Source organism: Epinephelus lanceolatus, chromosome 6, assembly GCF_041903045.1.
Source record: "Epinephelus lanceolatus isolate andai-2023 chromosome 6, ASM4190304v1, whole genome shotgun sequence".
NCBI classification, from domain to species: Eukaryota; Metazoa; Chordata; class Actinopteri; order Perciformes; family Serranidae; genus Epinephelus; species Epinephelus lanceolatus.
In genome coordinates, this window is record NC_135739.1 from 43626973 (window position 1) to 43640854 (window position 13882).

Here is a 13882-nt window from a genome sequence, read left to right on the forward strand (position 1 = left end):
CCTCTAGGGATGTTACCACACAGAGTAAAAGGGGGAAATGATAGTGTGAAACAGCAGAGGCTCTCTATCAACCTGCTGAGTAATGCCATTAGCTTCAAGCTAGCAAGGAATGTTATTTCTTCATAATGGAGACGGACATAAAGTAATAACATTAACAAATAGCGGCGGGGCTTTTACTCACCACAACTGCAGAGGCTAGCAGCTTCATTTGAAACAGACTACATTATAGACTGTCCGTTATTTATTAATCCCTCTGTGGAGTCATAAAATCGTGCCATGACACAATCGTGTAATGTGACATAGTGACTTTCAGAACAGGCAGAAAAGTCATGTAGTGTGTACCAGGCATAATGCAAGTCCTGAGTCTGACCTGTCTGTCAGCGAGTCCTCCTCCATCTATTGAGTCGTGGGGATTTTACTGACAATCCTGCGGAATGTTTTAGACTCCACTGTAGACAACGGCAGCATTTCTTATACCACGTAGCTAGCCACAAGCTTCATGGCTTTTTTCAGACTGATTTAACGTTATCTCCATTATTAGAACCAAAAGACAGTCGTTGCTGTTTCAGAGCTGAAGGACCAGCATTCTAAAAGTAACGGAAGTAACTGATGGCTTGTTTGAAAATGTACTCAAGTATTTGATTACTCAAACAGCAAACTAACACATTAGGTTACTCGTTACTGCAAAAAGTAATCAAAGTACTCTAACGCGTTATATCCAACTCTGGTTAGGACACAGTGTCAGTCAACTAATGATAATCAGCCAAAATATTATTTCAGCACAAGACATGTCTATGTCTGCCAGAAGGAGTTGACATGAGTAAATATAACGGCCAATATTAGCTTATGACAGATATATTGTCTGCCTATATGTTTAAGTAACGAGAAACAGCTGTAGAGAAATACCAAAGATGTTTATGAGGTAATTTACGCAGTGTCATCATTACAGAGTTTATCCTCCAGAGAGCAAGAACAAGTTTATATTTCAATTGTAAAATGTCCCTCTTAGATCATAGACTCACAAGTCAGTCTTTAGACGCTTTGCTTAACTAAAGACTGATGACTTTCTCCCTGATTTTGTGTTTAGATGGGCGGATACAATTTCAGAGTTTAAAAAACTCCCTACGTTGCAGAACCAATAGTAAATCTGCAGGGTGGTCCTTCGGTGGCTCGCTGAACTCTTGTGCTTGTAAACATAGTCCCACTAGAAACACGTGTAGCGGTACAAAATGGCTCAGCCGTGCTTGCAGAAAACGCTGTCAAAGTTAGTGGATGTTTGTCGCGTTTGCGGCTACACATTCTCGCCAACTAAAAGAAACAAATATAATCTTGTACAAGGCCATGACTCATCCGTCCGGCCGGACTATAGAGGGAATTGCCTTGTTGTTTACAAATACTTCCAGGTAGAAAACCAGCAGAGCTTTTAGCTATATATATAGCCTATATATCACATTTTTCACATCACTGTTTGGACTAATCCGATGTTTGTAAAGTCTATAAACACAATGATTGAACAAACTCTTCACGACACTTCACGACGTCATTTCCTCCTTCGTCATGTCTGCAGAGATGCGGCGGAGCAGCATTTTTATCCAGTTTTAAAATGTTTTAAATCACTCTAAACATTATGCCTCTGGCTAATGTTTGCTTTTAACGTTTTATTTTTTTTTACTGGATGAAAGTTTTTTAGTCATCGGACGTTTGGATCTTAAGTTTTTAAAGAAAGGCCTGGTGAGCCGCCATGGCAACACTGGACGCTGCCGACTCACCTGGAAAATTGGAACAAATGCTGAACAAAGCATACAAAAAAATCGCTAACCTTCTTGAGGACACTGAGTGGATGTCGAATGAGCTCCAGAGGAAGGATTCCCTGCTGATCACCCTCAGGTCCCGTTTCCCGACGCTGACCAACTGGCTGGAGACCTCACGGAGCGGTGAGTCCGCTCCGCAGAACACCACCTCCGCGCTCGGGCAAACAGTTCTCTGGGACCCGTCCTCCTCCTGTCAGCGGCCCGCCTGCTACACTCCAAACAGGGGGACCCCCTGGACCGAAGTGGTCATCCGCGGGCGGAAGAGGGCTCCGAGCGGGGCTCACGGCAGGGCTCCTTCTCCCCCGATACCGCTCTCCAACAAGTACGCGGCTCTGTCCGTGAGTGAGAAGCCGGCAACCTGGGACCCACACCAAGAGATGGCACCTGTTCCTGCGGCCACAGACACCATGCCCCCGCCGACGGACACCACAGCCTTCCCCCCACTCACTGGTAGCTGCCCTCCAGCAGGTGGGTGTCCAACAGGGAGCCGTCCGCCGGCGCTGACCCGCTCCTCATCCCAGCGCAAGCGGCTCGTGAGGGACGTGGTGCGCTGGCACTCCTCCCGTTCTCCCCGTCTGGAGAGGGATCACACCCGGAGTCCTGGTGTGGGTGGTGGGGTGGCTGAGCTGGCTTGCTCCCTTGAAGACCAAGCGGACGCTCCCACAACCCTGGTCATTGGGGAGTCTATCATGAGGCACGTCCACATGAGGGAGGCATTAACCTTGCCGTTCCCACCATTACCGACGTATCCGGGAAAATACCGGAAATCCTGAGCTACCATCCGCAGGCGAAATCCACGCAGGTACGAACGACATCGCCAGGCAACAGTCCGAACTTTTAAAGCAGGATTTTAGACACCTTTTTAACTCCATCTCACAGTCCCAGGTGACTGTTTTTATCTCCGGCCCCACCCCCACCTGCGGCAGAGGGATTGGCAGCTTCAGCCATCTGCTTAGCCTCAACACCTGGCTCTCCTCTGCCTGCAACTCCCACCACGTCGGCTTCATCAACAATTTTGATGTTTTCTGGGAGAGACGACACCTCTTTGGGCCAGACGGGCTCCATCTTAACAGGGCAGGTGCCCGCATGCTCTCAGCCAACCTGGCATACGGTGTTCAGCATGCAATTTTCCCCAAACCCGCACTAGCTGCTCTGTCTGACACCGATTGATGTCCCCCAGTTCCATGCTCCTATCCACTCAGTTCCACCTCTGACCACCATACACACAGTACCGGATTTGGACCTCATATTCACACCAACACCTCATCCATTCCGGTAAGCATTACACTACATCAACACATCAGACACCGCCATACTCACTCCGTGAACCTTCATAACCTTCGACCACTCACAAAACACCCACAACCCACCTCCATGATCAATAAGCCTCCTGTCACCATGAATGTGGCACTTTTTAATGTTCGCTCTCTTTTAAATAGAACTTTTTTAATAAATAACGTGATTTTAGATAATAAGTTAGACTATCTTCTTTTAACTGAGACATGGCTTGGCACTGACGCACCTGTTGTACTCACCGAGGCCTGTCCACCAAATTTTAATTTTTTGTTTTCTACTAGAGAGGGTAGAAGACGAGGCGGGACGGCATCCATTACAAATGACACACTGACCTCAAATGGAGTGTCTTTTAACAGTTACAAGTCATTTGAGTACCATGCCTTTACTTTTAGCAGCCCTCCGATTCTTTGCATCACTGTTTACAGACCACCCCATCACTCTAGTTCTTTTATCAGTGAATTCTCTGAACTTTTATCAATCATTCACACCTCTTATAGCAGGATTTTAATAACTTGTGATTTTAATCTACACGTTGATGATACCTCGGATCCAATATCCAGAGAGTTTTTAAACCTTTTAAATTGTCTTGATTTTAAGCAGCACGTCACACAGCCAACTCACAACAGAGGACACACCCTGGACCTGGTCATAACCCATGGCCTGTCCATCGGTGTGTCCTCTGTTGTCGACCTGGCTGTGTCTGACCACTACTGTGTATTTTTTAACATCACCAGTTTTAACCAGGAGGAGGCCCTGGTGAGAATAGTAAGGAGGCGCTATCTAACTTCTGAAGTGGCTGCAAATTTTATTGGGATTTTACAGAGCACTCCTGCTGAAATTTTACCTGCACCTTGTGATTTTATCGTTAATAATTTTAACAGTAAACTGAAGTCAACTCTGGACTTAGTAGCTCCACCTGTAACTAAAACAATAAAAAGAAAACCTACACCCCCGTGGAGAAAAAACGATGAAATCAATAAACTGAAAAGAGAATGCAGGAGTGCTGAGAGAAGATGGAGAAAGAGTAAACTGACCGTTCATTATGAGATTTTACGTCAACAACTCAAAACCTACAATAACGCAGTCAAAAAGGCACAAATTTCCCATTTCTCACAACTCATCACCAACCATAAAAACAACGCCTGGTTCCTCTTCTCCACTTTTAATATTTTAACAGGCACTGATTTTAATAAAGTTCTTAAGACACCAACAGATGATCTTTGTGAAGACTTTGCAGACCACTTCAGAACTAAAATCAAGGACATCAGATCCAGCCTGTTATCCAAGAAAGTTTTGTCTGTTAACACACCTGGACTGTTGTCCTTGCCTGAGGAAACACTGGAGAGTTTTGCCCTGGTTGATGCAAGGACACTTGGTCGAGTTTTCTCCCAAGTAAACCCAACAGCTTGCCTTTTAGATCCAATTCCCACATCACTTTTAAAGATGTTTTATGGTTTCTTTGAGGAGCAGTTTTTAAACATCATGAATTACTCTCTTCCGATGGGTGTCTTCCCCACCGCCTTTAAAACAGCGGTGGTGAAGCCCCTTCTGAAGAAGAGCAACTTAGACCCCAACGTTCTTAATAATTACCGACCTGTATCCAACTTACCGTTTTTAAGTAAAATTTTAGAAAAACTGGTTTTTAACCAAGTTAATGACTTTTTAAATAGAAATAGCATTTTAGAGAGGTATCAGTCTGGTTTTAGGAGGAACCACAGTACCGAGACAGCCTTTCTAAAGATTATAAACGACATCAGGTGGAATTTAGATAACAAAAAGCTCACAGTGTTGGTTCTACTGGATCTAAGCGCCGCTTTTGATACGGTAGACCATCACATTTCATTAAAAAGACTCAGACACCTGGTCGGCCTCTCCGGTACTGTTCTTAACTGGTTTTGTTCTTATCTCACAGACCGATGCTTTTATGTAAGTATGGATACATGTTCCTCAGGAACCCATGAAATTGGATGTGGGGTTCCCCAAGGCTCAATTTTAGGTCCACTTCTCTTTAATCTTTACATGCTTCCCCTTGGGGACGTCATCAGGAGACACGGCATCAGCTTCCATAGTTATGCCGATGATACACAGCTATACATCGCCGTGTCTCCTGATGACACAGGGCCAATTGATGCCCTTTTTAACTGCATTGCAGACATCAAGTCATGGATGGCAGAGAATTTCCTACAGCTCAACCAGGACAAAACTGAGGTTTTAGTTATAGGTCCTGAAGGCCAGAGAGAGAAACTTTTACCAAAACTACAGGATCTTAAACCAACCCAATCAGTAAAAAATTTGGGTGTGACTTTTGACTCTGAGCTGAATTTTATCCCACATATCAAAAATATAACGAAAATAGGTTTTTATCACCTTAAGAACATAGCCAGAGTCCGCCCGTTTCTCTCTCAGGCCAGTACGGAGGTGCTAATGCATGCTTTTATTTCCTGTCGCTTAGATTACTGTAATGCCCTGCTCTCTGGTCTTCCCAAAAAGAGTATTTTAAATCTCCAATTCTTACAAAACTCAGCCGCACGCGTGCTGACGAGGACCAGAGGGCGGGAGCACATTACACCGGTTTTAGAGTCGCTGCATTGGCTCCCCGTCTGCTTCAGGATCGATTTTAAGATTCTCTTACTCGTTTTTAAATGTCTTAACGGCCTTGCGCCCTCTTATTTATCTGATCTGCTTTTACCATATCAACCCTCGCGGACCCTGAGGTCCTCCGGCACTGGCCTTTTAACCATACCAAAACCCAGAACAAAAACCCATGGTGAGGCAGCATTTAGCCACTATGGCCCCCACCTGTGGAACAGCCTGCCGGAGAGCCTCAGGACTGCAGAGACTGTTGATATTTTTAAAAGAAGGTTAAAGACACACCTTTTTAATCAGGCTTTTAACTAATATTTTAAACTCTTCTTATGTTCTTATCTGGTTCTATTCTACTTTATGTTGCTGCTTTTATCTTGCTTTTTAAGATGATATTAATCTTAATTTTTTGTTTTTATTTATCACTGGTACTGTATCTATTCTATTTTATTTATAATCTTACGTATTTTATTTTTGGTACTGTATTTATTTTATTTAATTTATTCTTTTAGTCCTATTTTATGCTTTTAGTCTTCAGCTTTTAACTCCAGTGTTTCCTCAGCGGGGTCCTCCACACTGGGAGCTGTGTCAGGTCTGCTATTGGGGGTGTTGTCCTTGGGTCCCTTCGGCCCGGCCGGCTGGGGGCTTCTCCCTTCGATGTGGAGGTCCACCTGTCTGTCGGAGTCGGGGGGCCTGGGTGCTGGTCCCCCCCGATGGCACGGCCTGCGGCTCCTCCCAGTGTGGACGGCCCCAAAGGTGGCGTTTCCTTGATCCTCAGTGCCATGCCATGTCTCCCTATTGTGTGTGATTGTGTGTGTGTGTGTGTCTAGTATGAAGGGTGGGAGGGAGGGGCCTTCTTTGTAATTGTTTTTCTTTCTTTAATTGTGTTAATTGCTTTTAATTCTGTAAAGCACTTTGTGTTGCATGTCCGTGCAGGAAAAGCGCTCTACAAATAAAGTTGATTGATTGATTGATTGATTGATTGAAACATTACTATTTCTGTGTGCACGTTTAGCTGGGCTAACCGTTAGCTGTTAGCCCTGTTAGCCGTTAGCAGTGTCTGTATTAGGTAATAACTCATTAAACGGTCTGTGAAAAAAATATCTTTTCCAGCGGATATCTTAGTTACAATATGATTGAGCTAGCAAAGCAGTTTTGTGTTGCTATGTGTGGTATTTATTCAGTTTTGGGAAATCACGATGTCTAGAAAGCGCCAGTGGCTGCAGCTGACAGGGACAGCTAACAGCAGCAGCAAAGCTAACATCAGGACGTCGTCTGTTAAAAGCCTCCTGTTGTCGGATACGACATGACACTACTCCAGTTAGCTCAATAATTTTGTAACTAAGACATCCGCTGGAAAAAAATATTTTCTTCACAGATGAGCACACGTTTGATAAAACGGAGTTAAATCTCTTGGCATCCATTTTCAAGCTCTCTGTGTGTTTGTTTCCTTGAGGACGAGAAAAGGAGGAGCGCACATTTCCGAGAAGGCGTGTCCTTTTCAAAAATGCAAGAGCTGTTGCTTTGTTGCCGGCCGTTTTCGCCGGTGTGTTAAACACACTTTAGAAAGGAGTGTCCCCAGACTATTAGAAGGCGGAGATCTCTCATTGTCTGGTGGCGAGACTACTTAGATCATATGTTATCACAGTTATCAAATTAAAGGGATTTCTAAAAAAAAAAGATGTTGGTGTATTTATTATACGTGGTCAGAATACCATTCAATTTGTTGTTGGCCCTTTATGTCAGAACTGGACTTAAACACCCAGAATGAGTCAGGCTGTAAGTCATCAGCCCTGTGTCTGTTTGGACAAACAGAAACATTCAGAGGGGCTGCAGTATTTGGACCGTGCACATTTCAGGTTTGTCACTATTTACTCAACAGACTCAGTAATTTCTTAATAGACAATAAATGAGTCACAGGAATGTAAAAAGAAGATGGATTACAACATTCTCTGTCAAATTTCTTGTTTCAGTGATGGATCATTGTGCCCATACATCTTAGTTTGTCTTTTGTTTTCTTGTTATCAACTCCACCAAGCCAGCAGATGTAAAGAACATTTCTTGCATTGTTAGGTAAAAAAAAAAAAAACATGTCAAAAACTAAAACTTTTTGATGACTCAGGATCATACATAATACCATAATAGAAGATTTGTTGTAGGGCTTCTGTCACCTGTATGACATCAGCAATCTTTTAACAGCTCTGTGATGTGATGGAGAATGTATGACAGCAAACATTCTTCCCACTGTGGTCATAATGAAGTAACTCACTCAAATGCCACATTGACTTTGTTGTCTTGTTGGGATCTTCAACTGGACCACGGACTGTGTATACACTTTGTATGAAAGAAGAGAGCTTTCAAAAGATATAAACTCTATGTGCCTGTATTTGTACCTTGTACATTTGATAGTGTAAAACAACACAAACTCTTACACATTACAGTAAGTGGTGCAAAAATGTCTAATTTCACTTAAACTTGCAGTTGTCAAAAATCATTTTTTCTAATTATATTATTTCTTATTATTACATTATTTCTATATTAGTAATATTAGATTGCAACATTTTACATACTTTCTGTTTCCTCATTTACTTGGTCCACTGCTAGAAAGCCTTACATGTCTACATAATCTGGAGAGCTAGCATATGTTGCATGAATATGCTGATCATACACAATTATAACCATCCTTTTTCCCTGGAGACCTCAACCTGTTAAACCTGTAATAATTGAATTTTTGGCCACTTGGTAGCAGCAGTAACAAGTTATGAACACAACATGTAAATATCAAATAAGCTGATAGGGTTAACTTGTTGGCAATTTACACATTTAGCAGTTACAGATCAAAATTCACTCGTGAGTGGTGCTGAGGGAAATATATGGTATGCTTCTAAATGCTCCACTATGTTGACTGAGTTGTCACTGTGTCTGTCAGCTGTTTGTTGCTGAGTAGGCATGGGCAGTATCATCGTATTACAGTATACCAGGGTATTCAGAAATCCCAACAATATAATTTTCAGTACTGTCAGTAACACAGACCCTAATTTTTCTGTCAACCTCATACTGGAGGAGCTGTAATGAGGACAATAAGCTTGTAGGATTTATTTTGACCAAACCAGAGTTGGTGATTGATGGAAAAGCTGACTAACTAACTAAAGGATTAAGGACAAATTTATGCTCAACATTAGACATAGAGACAGAGATGGATGGAGCCTCCTATCCAAACTCTGCATTCATTTCATCCATATTTTAAGTATGGCAGTGATGTTTACAACGTTTGAAACAGACATATCTATTTTTGTACGTAAAGGGAGTAACAATGAGCCTCAACAAGACTATCCAAGACAGTTTTGGTGAGTTTGATTTTATTTCCATAAAGTTTGACTGAGGAATGCTTTTACGATGAGTTTACAAGGCAATGAAGTTAGTCTTCAATTCAATTTTATTTATAAAGCCCAATATCACAAAACACAGTTTGCCTCAGAGGGCTTTACAGCATATTATATCCCTCTGTCCTTTGGACCAGGGGCAGATTTAGTCATTTTGGGGCCCAAGGCAAAGACAGGCATGGGGCCCTCCACATCCTTTTATTGATCCTTTTATTGTTGTGGTGCTGAAATAAGAAGATAACACACAAAACAACAACAACAGGTTAATTATACAGATACATATATTTTAACAGAATACACATGTATTATGTTTTACCTTTTGTCCCTCTCTCTTCCTGTCCCTTTTTTTCGTTCTTTCTCTCCCGTTTTACTTCTCTCCCTTTTTCTCATTGTCTTCCAATCCCTTTTTTCTTTTTCTCTTCCTGTCCCTTTTTGTCATTGCCTTTCCCCCTTTTTTCCATATGTCTGTCCTTTTACTCATTGTCTTCCTCTCCCTTTTTTCTTTTTCTCTCCCTGTCCCTTTTTGTCATAGTGTTTCTCCCTTTTTTCATACTTGTGTCCTTTTATTCATTGTCTTCCTCTCCTTTTTTTCTTTTCTCTTCCTGTCCCTTTTTGTCATTGTCTTCCTCTCCCTTTTTTCTTTCTTCTTTTGTCCTTCTACTCAACATCATCCTCAAAGTCTGGCTGGATGCTCTCACAGCCCATCCCTGTCTCATTCTGAAAACAAACTCACACAAAACACAGTATAAGGCTTGTACCCAGTGGTGTAATGTAACTAAGCACATTTACTCAAGTACTGTACTAAAGTAGAAATTTGAGGATTTCATGCAACTTCATACATCTACTCCACTGTATCTCAAATACTGCACTTTCTACTCCACTACATTTGTCTGACATCTTTATGCATTATTTACGTTGCCCAGTGAAAACCATGTACCCCCAAATCAGGGCCGTTGCAACCGTACAGGCAAACTAGGCAATTGCCTAGGGCCCCGAGCTAGAAGGGGGCCCCCAGAGACGGCTGACATTGGTCCATATCAATGACAATATGATGGAACCCCTATAGACACTGCAACAACGACAACACGTTGGAATCCCCCCTAATGGGACCCCCTACTAGCTGATGCTTGAGTGGCTAGAGGGGGCCTCCCAGAGACTGCTGACATTTGGTCCTTAATCAATGACACAACTTGAAACCCCCTTAGACGCTGCAACGACGGCACGTTGGGAGACCTCCCTAATGGGGCCCCCTACTAGATGACTTGCTGCTGCTGCTGCAGGTGCTGGGCAAAATGAAGCGAACATATTCTTCAGGGCATGCAAAAAGAAAAAAAAAAGCAAGAGGATGAAAAAAAAAAACGAGACAGTGGTAAGTGAGAATGTGTTACATTAAAAGTAGTTAGAACAGAACAGATCAGCGTAATAAATTAACAGTAATTCGTATGACACAATGAGACAGAAAGAGAGAGACAGAGAGAGATGCAGAACAGATGGTAATGACAGTAGCTTACAACAACATTAATGAAAGTAATAATATTATAATAATAATATCGGCTATTGTGGTACAATATGTTTAAAGTATATTAATATCTGATAGTATACATATGTGACAATAATCATATGTGTATAATAACAGTAGAAGTGTGACTAATGATAACAGCAGCAGCAGAAGGCATCTGGCAGGAACACGGCAGCAGCACAACCACACACGTCACACTATCGCTAATCCTTCGCTAAAGGATTTTAATCAAAAACATAAATAATGTGCGCAAATAAGAAAAAACTATATTAACCATAAATGTATGAGGAGTTTTATGGGGCCCTCAGAAACTTGGGACCCCAGGCAACTGCCTAGTTTTGCCTAATGGTAAGTCTGCTGCTGCTTTGGACCCTTGCAGTGGATAAGGAAAAACTCCCCCCCAAAAAACTTTAATGGGGGAAAAAAATGGTAGAAACCTCAGGAAGAGCAACTGAGGAGGGATCCCTCTTCCAGGATGGACAGACATGCAATATATGTCCTACAGAACAGATCAACATAATAAATTTACAGTAATCCATATGACAAAATGATACAGAGAGACAGAGACAGAGAGAGATGCAGGACAGACAGTAAGGATAATAGCTTACAACAACATTAATGTCAGTAATAATATTATAATAGTAATACCTAATTGTGGTAGCATATGTTGTAAGTATATATTAATATATGATAAATTATGTATGTGACAATAATAATCATATGTGCATAATAACAGTAGAAGTATAACTAATAATAACAGCAGTAGTAGGAGGCTGTGGAGACTTAGCTGTAACTTCTACAAAAAGATGACCGGACGCCCATGTTCTTCGTTCAACATTTTACTAAACAAACTGCAGCGTTACAGGGAAACATGCTCGACATTCATTGTTTCATATAACGTGTCTGTGGTATCTGCTAACAACTTCCTCTCTTCTGTTTACTTCCCTTTTTTCCTACTTGGAACTCTACTGTAGAACACTACTGCCACCTTGTGGTCTATATGAGTCACTGTTCATAATCTTTAACTCAAAACACCAAATTAAATTAATGACTTCTTTGTAATATTTTAACCCCTTTTTAACTACGTTTTAACTATATGAATTACTGCATTAATGAACTATAATATCACATGCATTACTGTATCAATGAAACAAAGATACAACAGAGGCATCATGTAGGACCACAGCAGCAGCACAACCATGACACACCATCCAGGCATAGCTGTGATACGAGGGAACCTGCGAGACAGTGGAGCACAAAGGCTCTGGAGAAGAAGCCGACTTAGCAATATGCAGTAAAAGGACAGGAATGTTAGCAAATGAAGAATAACCAACTTTTCAGAAACTAAAGAGAGAAGGTGCTTGGTGTATTATAGGAGGTTCCTTGGCAAAACAGGCCTATGTCAGCCTAACTAGGGGCTGGTCCAAGGCAAGCCTGAGCCAAGCCTGAGTTCTACTTTTGGAGACTTAAGGAACTAAAGCTGCAGAAAATGTTCACATTATTTGACTAAAAAAAATATATGCATTTTAACATCAGTTTGGACCACTCTAGCTTGTAGCCACTTTATCACCTCACTGTATAGGATTATGTACAGCCTACTATAGTTTTTTGTTCTCCACTCTGTCCTATCTCTTCTCCTCTCTATTCTCCACTCTGATCTCTCTGCTCTCCTGTCTTTCCACACAGTTCTCTGCTCTGTCCTATCCATTCTCCAATCTGTGCAGTTCCACACTTCTTTCTATCCTCCTCTCTCTCTCTGTCCTCATTGTCACATGGCTTAAGGTTTTTTTTAACAAATTAATCTAATGTATTCTGGATAAAATATTTTCTTTTTGACATTTTTCTTTCACTCTTCTGTCACTTTCTGAAATGTTTTTTTCTGTAGGGGGGCGATCAGACCTTATTGATTCTACATTACATAATAATGCTTGAAGATAATTTGGAATGAAGGGTTTGAATTATTGCATGTGATTATTATCAAATTCTAGGCTAGCAAGAGTAATGCAACAACAACAAATAAATAGTACATGACACAAACATGTGAGGTCATGTACTCTTCACATAAGTGAATTAAGTGCTGCATAATGTAATGTAACATTATTTGATGTGGTTTAAGGCTTCAAGCCACTGAATAGTGTTCAGAGAGATAGAGGGATGCTCTTATTGCCCAGTGCATTATATATCAAATACCCACCTCAATCACATCTAGTGTACAACATACAGGTGCATCACCATAATTTGGAATATCATAATAAGTTCAATGTCTTTGTTATATATAAGGACATATATATATATATATGTATATATATACAGTACAGGCCAAAAGTTTGGACAAACCTTCTCATTCAATGCGTTTTCTTTATTCTCATGACTATTTACATCGTAGATTCTCACTGAAGGCATCAAAACTATGAATGAACACATGTGGAGTTATGTACTTAACAAAAAAAGGTGAAATAACTGAAAACATGTTTTATATTCTAGTTTCTTCAAAATAGCCACCCTTTGCTCTGATTACTGCTTTGCACACTCTTGGCATTCTCTCGATGAGCTTCAAGAGGTAGTCACCTGAAATGGTTTTCCAACAGTCTTGAAGGAGTTCCCAGAGGTGTTTAGCACTTGTTGGCCCCTTTGCCTTCACTCTGCGGCCCAGCTCACCCCAAACCATCTCGATTGGGTTCAGGTCCGGTGACTGTGGAGGCCAGGTCATCTGCCGCAGCACTCCATCACTCTCCTTCTTGGTCAAATAGCCCTTACACAGCCTGGAGGTGTGTTTGGGGTCATTGTCCTGTTGAAAAATAAATGATCGTCCAACTAAACGCAAACCGGATGGGATGGCATGTCGCTGCAGGATGCTGTGGTAGCCATGCTGGTTCAGTGTGCCTTCAATTTTGAATAAATCCCCAACAGTGTCACCAGCAAAACACCCCCACACCATCACACCTCCTCCTCCATGCTTCACAGTGGGAACCAGGCATGTGGAATCCATCCGTTCACCTTTTCTGCGTCTCACAAAGACACGGCGGTTGGAACCAAAGATCTCAAATTTGGACTCATCAGACCAAAGCACAGATTTCCACTGGTCTAATGTCCATTCCTTGTGTTTCTTGGCCCAAACAAATCTCTTCTGCTTGTTGCCTCTCCTTAGCAGTGGTTTCCTAGCAGCTATTTGACCATGAAGGCCTGATTGGCGCAGTCTCCTCTTAACAGTTGTTCTAGAGATGGGTCTGCTGCTAGAACTCTGTGTGGCATTCATCTGGTCTCTGATCTGAGCTGCTGTTAACTTGCGA